This window comes from Lethenteron reissneri, chromosome 46, assembly GCF_015708825.2.
Source record: "Lethenteron reissneri isolate LAM-NWPU_2019-01 chromosome 46, ASM1570882v1, whole genome shotgun sequence".
Classification (NCBI taxonomy): Eukaryota; Metazoa; Chordata; class Hyperoartia; order Petromyzontiformes; family Petromyzontidae; genus Lethenteron; species Lethenteron reissneri.
Genome location: NC_083824.1, coordinates 150,596 through 159,705, shown reverse-complemented (window position 1 = coordinate 159,705; position 9,110 = coordinate 150,596). Strand labels below are relative to the sequence as shown.

Below are 9,110 nucleotides of genomic sequence, written 5' to 3'. Positions count from 1 at the left end.
ACTACCTGGTGCGGTGTGTAAACATCGTCACTGGGGAGACAAAGGCGGCCGGGCGTGGTGCCTGCCACCCACCCTTTCGTGTGCCACAGTGCCGGCCTTGATAGGTGCTACTCGCTAACAGAACTTGCCCCAAACCTCTGTAAAGGCTATACGGGGGATCTTTGTCTTGTGTGTGTGTGTGTGCGTGTGGAGAGCGGTGCGCAGTGGTTAGCGGACTGCCCTCATCAACCCGACTTCCCGGGTTGATATCCGAGCTGGTTCTGGGTCTCCTTTAGCCTGTCGTGAGATGTTGACTACCTCGCCTGGTATGCAGGAGGTCGTGGGTTCGATCCCGACCCTGACGCCTGCTGCTGCTGTATATTTGGAGTTTGCGTGTCTCTCTCTCCCCGTGGTCGCGTGGATTTTTCTCCGGGTCCTCCGGTTTTTCCCTCCACATTTAGAATCGACGATACTTTCCACGTGATGAACCACTTCGTTGAGATATCGTTTGTGCTCTTAGGTTTTTTCGGTAAATTCAATTACTGTATCAAGGTAAATCTGGCTGTGACGGTCCCACCTGATGACGGAGACTTGTGTTGCCTCCGAAACGTCGTGATTTATTATTTTATTTCTATTATTATTTATATTATATTTATTCCTATTTATTTTTATCTACGTCACTTTACCGAAAAAACCTAAGAGTATGAATCCTTTCAGTTACAAAAGCTTCAAATCTAGAATATCATTTATGGACTGGTCGCTTCTGCAAAAGAGCTATATCGCTCAGTGGGCCTTACCTGGTAAAATAAAAATAAAAAACTTCATAGTTTAACCAATCAACTACCCAGCCAACCTCACTCTGCGGAGCGCTTCTGTTATCATGGTCCTCCACACAACAGCTCCATGTAGCTGCTGATATGTATATGATACAGCTGCTCAACCCGAGCTAGACATGCTCTGATCTGACGCTGGTGGGTCACAGCCATACGGAAGGCTGTCTCTGGTTTAGGCCACTCGGGTTCAAGGACAACGCATTTATAATGATCAGAGCATGTGTGTGTGCATGCTCACCACAAGTACGTGTGCGTCATGCAGACTTGATTCCTTGCAAAATGTATCTACTTCGTGTTTGAACATTTAAAAAAAACCTCCTGTTTTATTGCCAGAAAGGGTAAAACCTTTTATTTTATTTTCACACAACAGCTCTCCTTCACCTGGCCATCCAGGCTGATCTGGATCCAGGCCCGACTCACTACCCCTTATGATGGTCACGCTGCGCTGATGATTCCCAGCAAGGATGAAACTGCTGTACAATTGTTTCAACGGTCCAGCCGCCGCCGCCGCTGTTTAAATGAACGCGGCCACAGACCTCGACGCTGTCGACGTGGCGGTTCACACCCAGGCCTCTGTCCGTGCCTTGCCCACGCCGCGTGGCCATGCGGTCCGCTTGCCTAGCGAGGCGCGATGGGAGGGCCCATCTCGTGGTCGCAATCACGACTGGGCTCGTTGGGGTCCACCCTGTGTGTGTGCGCTCTTAATGTTTGTGTGTGTTCACAGTAGAGGTGTTTTATTCTTAGATCGTGTAAATATAAATGCGTCGTTAAACCCAACAACATCCGACACAGCCATTTAGTAAGGTTTGTCACGTAAACAAAAGGTGAGAATTCGTTACCGGTTCAGCACACCGGTGTGTTGGAGAGTAAACCCACAATGTTTACAATTGGGGTTCCGTGACGTTTCGCCGATAATTACAACGAGCATCATCAGGCGACAGCCAGAAGTGTGGAGAAATCCTCCTCCTGTTTAGGTCTTAATTAGAGGGGGGTAAGTGTGATGTCATCACTTGTGAGCCAATCAGGTGCGAGGACCAGAGAGTGGGGGGGGGGGGGGTTAATGCATTAATATACATTTCAATGGGTATTTATGATTGCATACTCTTTGTTTTTTTTTGGTAAAGTCACGTAGGTAAAAAAATTTAATAAATTAAATCACGACGTTTCGGAGGCAACACAAGCTTCCGTCTTCAGGTGGAACCGTCACAGCAAAATTACTGTATCAAGTGAAGAGAGCTCTAAGAGACACGAGAATATATACAGGTTAAGGGGGGGGGAGCCAGGATGGGGGGCTAAGTTATACTTCTGTTATTCTGCAGGGGATTTGGAGGACGGATGAGCGGGTAGGCGGAGAGAAGTGTGCCGTGGTTGAAAATATTACGCACATGAACACAGTTAAAAAAGCGGAGGCAGTATTTAAGCTGACAAGAGCAGTTTGAATCCATCATCTCGGTTGAAGCTATGTCTGTGTTTGTGTATCTAGGTGGCTTCATAGATGCATAAGCTAAGCTAAAGAAGACGTAAACAACAGCGTGTGGTAATGGTGATGGCAGTGTGTGAAGCTGGAGGTAACAGGCTGGGGATATTGATATGTTTATGACAATTACATCTAAACTGGCTGTCTAGCAGTAAACTGCACGGCAGCTAACGTTTGACTTGGTTAATTACATCCTTCCAATGATTGCTCAATCTGAATCCATCATCTCGGTTGAAGTTATGTCTGTATATCTGGATGGCCTCATGGACAAATTTTTGGTAGTAACCTGGAGGTTTACAGAGTACCTTGGTATCGGAGAACACAATGTCATGAGAACCAGCAGTATTACAACAGTGGTCAGCTACGGCAGAAGAATTCGTTCTGCCATGTTTCAAATCCGACTTGTGCTCGCGAATGCGATCAGAGATATGTCGTTTCGTTTCCCCGATATAACAATCCCCACAAGTGCAACTCAGTTTGTAGACACCAGGGTACTGCAAGTCAGGAATGACATCCTTTACGGATGGGATCAGATCACGGATCTTGTGTACTGTACTGAATCGAGCCTGGATCTTGTGTTTGTTTAGAATTTTGGAGATATTTTTGGTCACGCCTGCTATGTATGGCAAAGTAATGATCTTGATCGGAGTCTCCGGGGGTTGGTTCTCCGCGGTGGGAGAAACAGCTTGGCGCATAGCACGGTCCGAGTATCCGTTCATCTTGAGGGCACGATGTACATGTTCCAATTCACTGGCCAGGTGGTGTTGGTCAGAGATGCAATGGGCCCTATGGTATAGCGTTTTGATGAGGGAATTCTTCTGTGCCGGATGGTGGTGGAAATTAGTTTTTAGGTAGGAATCCGTGTGGGTAGCCTTCTTGTAGATAGAATGTCCCAAAGAGCCATTGGGTCTCCTCTCAAACAAAACATCCAGGAATGGTAGCTTACCATCCTTCTCCACTCCCATGGTGAATTTGTTGGATGGGTGCATGCAGTTGATGTGATCCAGAAATTGGTTCAATGCTGGGAGGCCATGTTGCCAAATGACGAAAGTATCATCCACGTATCTCTTCCACAGGGAAGGATGTTATTAACCAGGTAAAACCTTAACTGCTTCATGGTGTTGCCTTCATACCCCGCACCTCCAGCTTCTTCAGCTTCCCACTCCCAGCCCCGCTCACTGCAGCACTCCCCTCCCTCTACCCCCCCCCCCCCTCTCTATCTCTCCCCCCTTGCTCCACCCCCCTCTCTTACCTATATAGCCTCCTGTTATAGCAGCCCTTTTGCCCACTTCAGCAATTGTTTCTTGCTGTGGTTGTCCCACCTGATGACGGACGCTTGTGTTGCACCCGAAACGTCGTGATTTAATTTATTAAATTGTATACCTACGTGACTTTACCGAAAGAACCAAAGAGTATGGATCCCTGCAGTCACGAAAACTTCAAATTTAGATTAGACGGGGTCACGTTAGGGTAATGTGGGACCTAAGTGGTCGCTAATAATGATTGTTGGGACAAGCGTTGACAGGGTCGAGTGAAGAGAAGCACGGGGACCTAACGGTCTTAAATTGTAATAAGGGCAAAGACGGACAGGGCCAGGTGCGGTGAGAGAGGGTTCGGGAATAGGGGTGTGGCCGGGTCGTGAGGGGGATAAAAGTCGGCGTGAACCGGGGCTCTGGGCTGCTGTTGTGGGGGAACTGCCGTCACCGTCGTCAACTCGGAGCGTGTCGTCTTCATCGTCCTAGAGTGGGCATCTTGTAGTCTTGGAAGGCGAGAGTTATGTTGTCTCAAAATAGAGTTACCTAAGTTACCCAAGTGTATATCGTCACTCGCGGTTACTCGTTAGCAGTGAGTCGGCGGACTTTATTCATAATAAATATACATACAGTAAAACCTTGGATTGCGAGTAACTTGGTCTGCGAGTGTTTTGCAAGACGAGCAAACATTTTAAATAAATATTAATTTGATAAACGAATGAGGTCTTGCAATACGAGTAGTACGTGTTTACGCTTTGTCTGCCGAGCGTCACGTGATCACAACTGATATACGAGTGCTTTGATATACGAGTGCTTTGGATTACAACCACGTTTCCGGAACGAATTATGCTCGCAATACAAGATTTTACTGTATAGCTGAACAAGAGAGCTACATTACACACACCTTCAGATGATTGCTTCGGTAATACATCTTTAGGACCAGGTATTAGTGTTTGTATTTTATGTACCGTGCCAAATCTCACTCGGATATTTTGTTTTTCCAAACATCTGGCTAGTTTATCAGTTACTCCCACAATGTATTCATTATATTTACTCCCACAATGTATTCATTATATTTAATTGCTTGATCAATTTCAACGCGTGTGCTCTTTGATTTGGTTTTGGCATTCAGTGCCCTGTTGATTTGTGCATCATTGTAATCGTTCAATTGCAGCGCTTCTTTAACATGTTTAATTTAACTTCTCAGACTTTCACCATCTGATGCTTTCTCAGCTCGATGTATGAGCGTTTCGATGAGAGAGGATTTCTGTGTGGGATGATGGTGTGACTATACATTCAGATAGGCGTCATTGTGTGTTTTCTTTTAGTAAACGCTGTGTGTGTGTTATTTTACCGCTTCGGCCGCGCCCGAGCAGAATATCCTGAAATGGAAGAGTTTTAATCAACCTCCACTCCCACGGTGAGCTGGGTAGACGGGATTGTCCCGTGTGGCTTGCTCGCACGATTCCCGTCTGCACGGCTTCGATCTCCTGCTTTGTTCTTCCCTCTTCCGCAGGCTGATTCGTCGACTTCCCAAGAGCAAGGGGCAGTCCCAAAGCGTCAAAGCCTCACGCGATTATAAAAACAAGCAACCCATTCCGCGTACCCTCTCTGGTAAGTATTAATTTGTAGAGTCTCAAAGGAAGGGGGAGTGAGGTGGGGGGAGTGAGGTGGGGGAGGGGGCAATCGCTCCCCCACCCCCCCCCCCCACTTATCCCCCCCCCCCCCCCACTTCTCCCCCCCACCTCTCTCCCCCACCTCTCTCCCCCACCTCTCTCTCCGCATCTGTCCCCCTGGGCCTCTCGTCTCTTCCGCGCGGTGGCTTCCTTCACTCGTTGCGGCGGCAGTCTGGAGACTGGTGACGAATCGCGCTCGCGATCAGAAGGGAGCGCCATGGGGCTCGGTCCGGGGGAGGGGCTCGCGGGCTCGCGGGCGGCGGCGGTTGGGCGCGAGCGGCGCATCTGTCACGGCGTGTCGCGGCCTTTTGTCTCGTGCCGCCGCGGTGCCCGCCACTAAACCACCGGGGGGGGGGGGGGGGCACCACGTGGAGCTCGCCCGGCTGCGGTGCCTCGCCTCTTGCCGCGTGGCTGGCGGAGCGCGCGAGCCACCAACGCCCTCGCTCCTGGACCCGCTGCTGTCTTGGACCGAGGGGAGTACAAAGAAATAAGTAATTAATAATAAATACCAATAACATTGCGAGATCGAGAAGGTGGGGGGGGGGTGTACTCCGTGTGGTTTGTCGGGGGCGTGGAGGTTCTGCAGGGTTCTTATCCGAGGGATGAAGAGTGGTGGCGCAGCGGTTAGCCCACTGCAATATGACATTAACTCGGCATCCACTTCTAAAAACAATACAACAATAAACTATTTATTTAGCAGGCAAGGCCCACTGAGCCGTATCGCTCTATTTCAAAAGCGACCTGGCTTTCACAAGTGATAGCTCAACCAAGTGGCTTATCACGTGGACATGTAGAGCAGTCACATCCTAGAAACCCATGCTTCCGAATGTGGAGAGAAAACTCGGAGGACCTGGAGAAAAATACACGTGACCACCGGAGAAAACATGCAAACTCCAAATATACAGCAGGCGTCAGGGTTGGGATTGAACCCATGGCCTCCTGTATACCAGGCGAGGTAGTTAACATCTCGGCACTGCGGCGAGAGTTGGGTTCCCTGACCCCCACCCCGCTTCACCAACCAACCCGCACTGGCCCGTATGGTGAAGTATGGTCGAACAACCAATACGGCATGGGGGAACCTGTTTTCGATCAATGCTAGCTCTGCAAAGAGTTTTACTTTTGGGCAGCCCATTTGGAGTTTGCATGTCTCTCTTTCCCCGTGGTCGCGTGGATTTTTCTCCGGGTCTTCCGGTTTTTCCCTCCACATTTAGAAACACCACGCGCGTCGAGTATTTGGCTGCAATAAATGTCCACGCGATAAGCCACTTCGTTGAGCTATCATTTGTGATACGCAGGTTGCTTCTGAAGAAAGAGCTAAATAGCTCAGTTGAGGCCTCACCTGGTAAAATAAAGACCAGTTTTATAGATGTATCGTGCAGATGGGGTGAATCTTCCCCATGATCCCCGCTCTCTTCCCCGTGAGGCCGACTCCTTCTGTTCGCCCACGACTCCCCGTTCCCCCGTCAGCCGTTTGGGCCCGGGACAGCGTTTGGATGGGTCCAGCAACAGAGAACACCGGCACGTGCTCTCGGCTCATTCGTCGTTGGGGTTTGTGTGGTTTTTTTGTGTATTCGCGAGTCAGATCGCGCGAGTACAATGTGTGTTGTAAGACCCTCCTCCACCTCGACACAGCCAATTAATAAAGTATCCACGTGATGAACAAACCTGCGAGTGTATTGCTGCTTCAGCACCACCGGTTACTGGACAGCGATCCGCACATGCTCAGCGGGGTGTAAACACGGCACGCGTGAAACATCGGTTTTGTTCACGTGACAAATTTCATTGATTGGCCGTGTCGGGTGGAGGAGCATTTTTATTTTGCGAGACGCGTTTTACTCACGCCTTCTGAGCCTCCCAAACACAAACAAATATATGATTCAAATGACCGTAAACGAATCGGAGCGTTGCTTGCGAAAGGCATGCGAAGCGCATTAAATCCATCGGTGCCGCGACACCCACGGTTGTGCCGCACCGCGCTCCAACGCGTGCTGCCAACGCCGTTGCCAACCCGCGATGAGCAGCCTTGGGAAGTTCTGGTCTGGCGTCACGGCGGTAGAAGTGCCGCCCGGGGAAGCTGCGCGGCCGTGCGCGGACATCGCTTGCCGGCACCACGAGGCAGACCGCTGCTCCACGCGTCCGGGTTTGTTGACGCGGGCCGCCAGGCGATTGCAGACAAAGACAGAGACTCGTGCATTGCTCCGTACACACGCGGTTTATTTATACTCGTCTGCTGAGAGGACGCCTCCCCTTTGTTTACCGTGGCTCGGTTTAAAACAGCGGTATGTATTTATATATGCTGCTGCTGATGCTGCCGCCGCCCCGGTCAGCGGTTACCGCTGCTTGTAAATTACCCCTTCGTTTATTAAATATTCGATCCTGATGCTCTTGGTGGGGGGGGGGGTTAATCGTGGGTTCGATCCCGACCCTGACGACGCCTGTACATTTGAAGTTTGCGTGGCCTCTCTTCCCGTGGTCGCGTGGATTTTTCTCCGGGTCCACCAGGTTTTCCCCTCCACACACAGAAACGTGCGTTTGGAGTATTTGCCTGCTAGAAATGTCCACGTGATGATAAGCCGCTTCGTTGAGACATCATCTGTGGCCAGGTCGCCTCTGAAAAAAAGTTGCATAACTCAGTGGACCTTACCTGGGATAATAACGATAGTTTTCTTACAGCGCCTCTCCCCCACCTCCCTCCTCTTCACCCACGAACCCCACAACGGTCTGGCGAAGTTTAGTCGTGCAACTCTCGTGACCAACACGGGCATGGGGGAGGGGTGGGGGTGGCCTTCACCCAGCCCCAGACCGAGAAGGGGCTGAAACATTCGTCCATCGTAAATGTCACCTTGTGCAGAGAACGCCGTGGGTGAATCTCGAGGGAAGGTTTCGCTGTTGAGATGCGAGGCCAATGCCTGTCGCGAGCGGTTTGGACGAGGACACAAGGAAGGTGCTGTGATTGTAAAGACAACTTGGCACACTTGTCTTGAGATGGTTCCATTATTGTAGTCATGTTCACTCGGACAGGCGGAGACCCCCCACTACAACAGCCCCGAGTCTCCTGCGCATCTCCCCCTTTTATACGGACCGAGGCCACGCCCCCCTTCTCGAACCTTCTCGCAGGTTCTAGACCGCTCGCTCCACCAGCAGACTCCACCGTCCTCTTCCATCACCTGGCCACGCTCCTATTCTCGATCATTCCCGTAGCCACCAGTCCCTTCGTACTCACAACTGACTCCCCTGTCATTACCTCCCGTGGCCAATAGTCCATTCGCACTGTAGGCTGACTCTCCTGTCATTTCTTGATGTTAACTACCTCGCCTGGTTTGCAGGAGGTCGCGGGTTCGATCCCGACTCTGACCTCTGCTGTATATTTGGAGCTTACATGTCTCTCCCCGTGGTCGCGTGGATTCTTTTCTCCAGGTCCTCCGGTTGTTACCTCCACATTTAGACACATACATTGAGATTATTTAAATTACTTTGCCGGTATAAATGTGCAAATGATAAGCCACTTTGTTGAGCTATCATTTGTGACCAAGTCGCTTCTGAGAAATAAGTTCATACCTCAGTGGGCTTTGCATGGTAGGATGGGGATGGTTTAGTTATATTTGTTTGTGTTTGTGTGAGTTGTTTACCTTTCCTGTACTTTGCACTACTACCGTGTTTTTGTACTGTGTGTTGTTGTGACGTTCTTACCTGCCCCGAAAAGAGCTTTATAGCTCATCGTATTCCTCCAGCATGAATACAACATTCTGCTTCTGCAACGCCACGCGCACAGAGCACACGGGCAGTGCGTGCGGCCTGTCACCTACTCAGATCATTGGGACAGAGCGGAGCCGTCGTGCCCCATTGTGAGCGAGGCGAGTCACGATCTGTCCGTCATCACGCGGCTACCGCT

General features: G+C 50.3%; 1 protein-coding gene across 1 annotated transcript in view; it reads left to right on the top strand.

Annotated features, from left to right (window-relative positions):
• Window positions 1-5,152, top strand: part of LOC133354201 (uncharacterized) — an 18,462-nt gene extending 13,310 nt beyond the window's left edge. Inside the window, exon 2 of the mRNA XM_061570858.1 lies at window positions 5,059-5,152. The gene's annotated coding sequence lies outside the window, so the exon portion shown is untranslated. The remainder of the gene's footprint in view (window positions 1-5,058) is intronic.
• The last annotated feature ends 3,958 nt before the right edge of the window (window positions 5,153-9,110 follow it).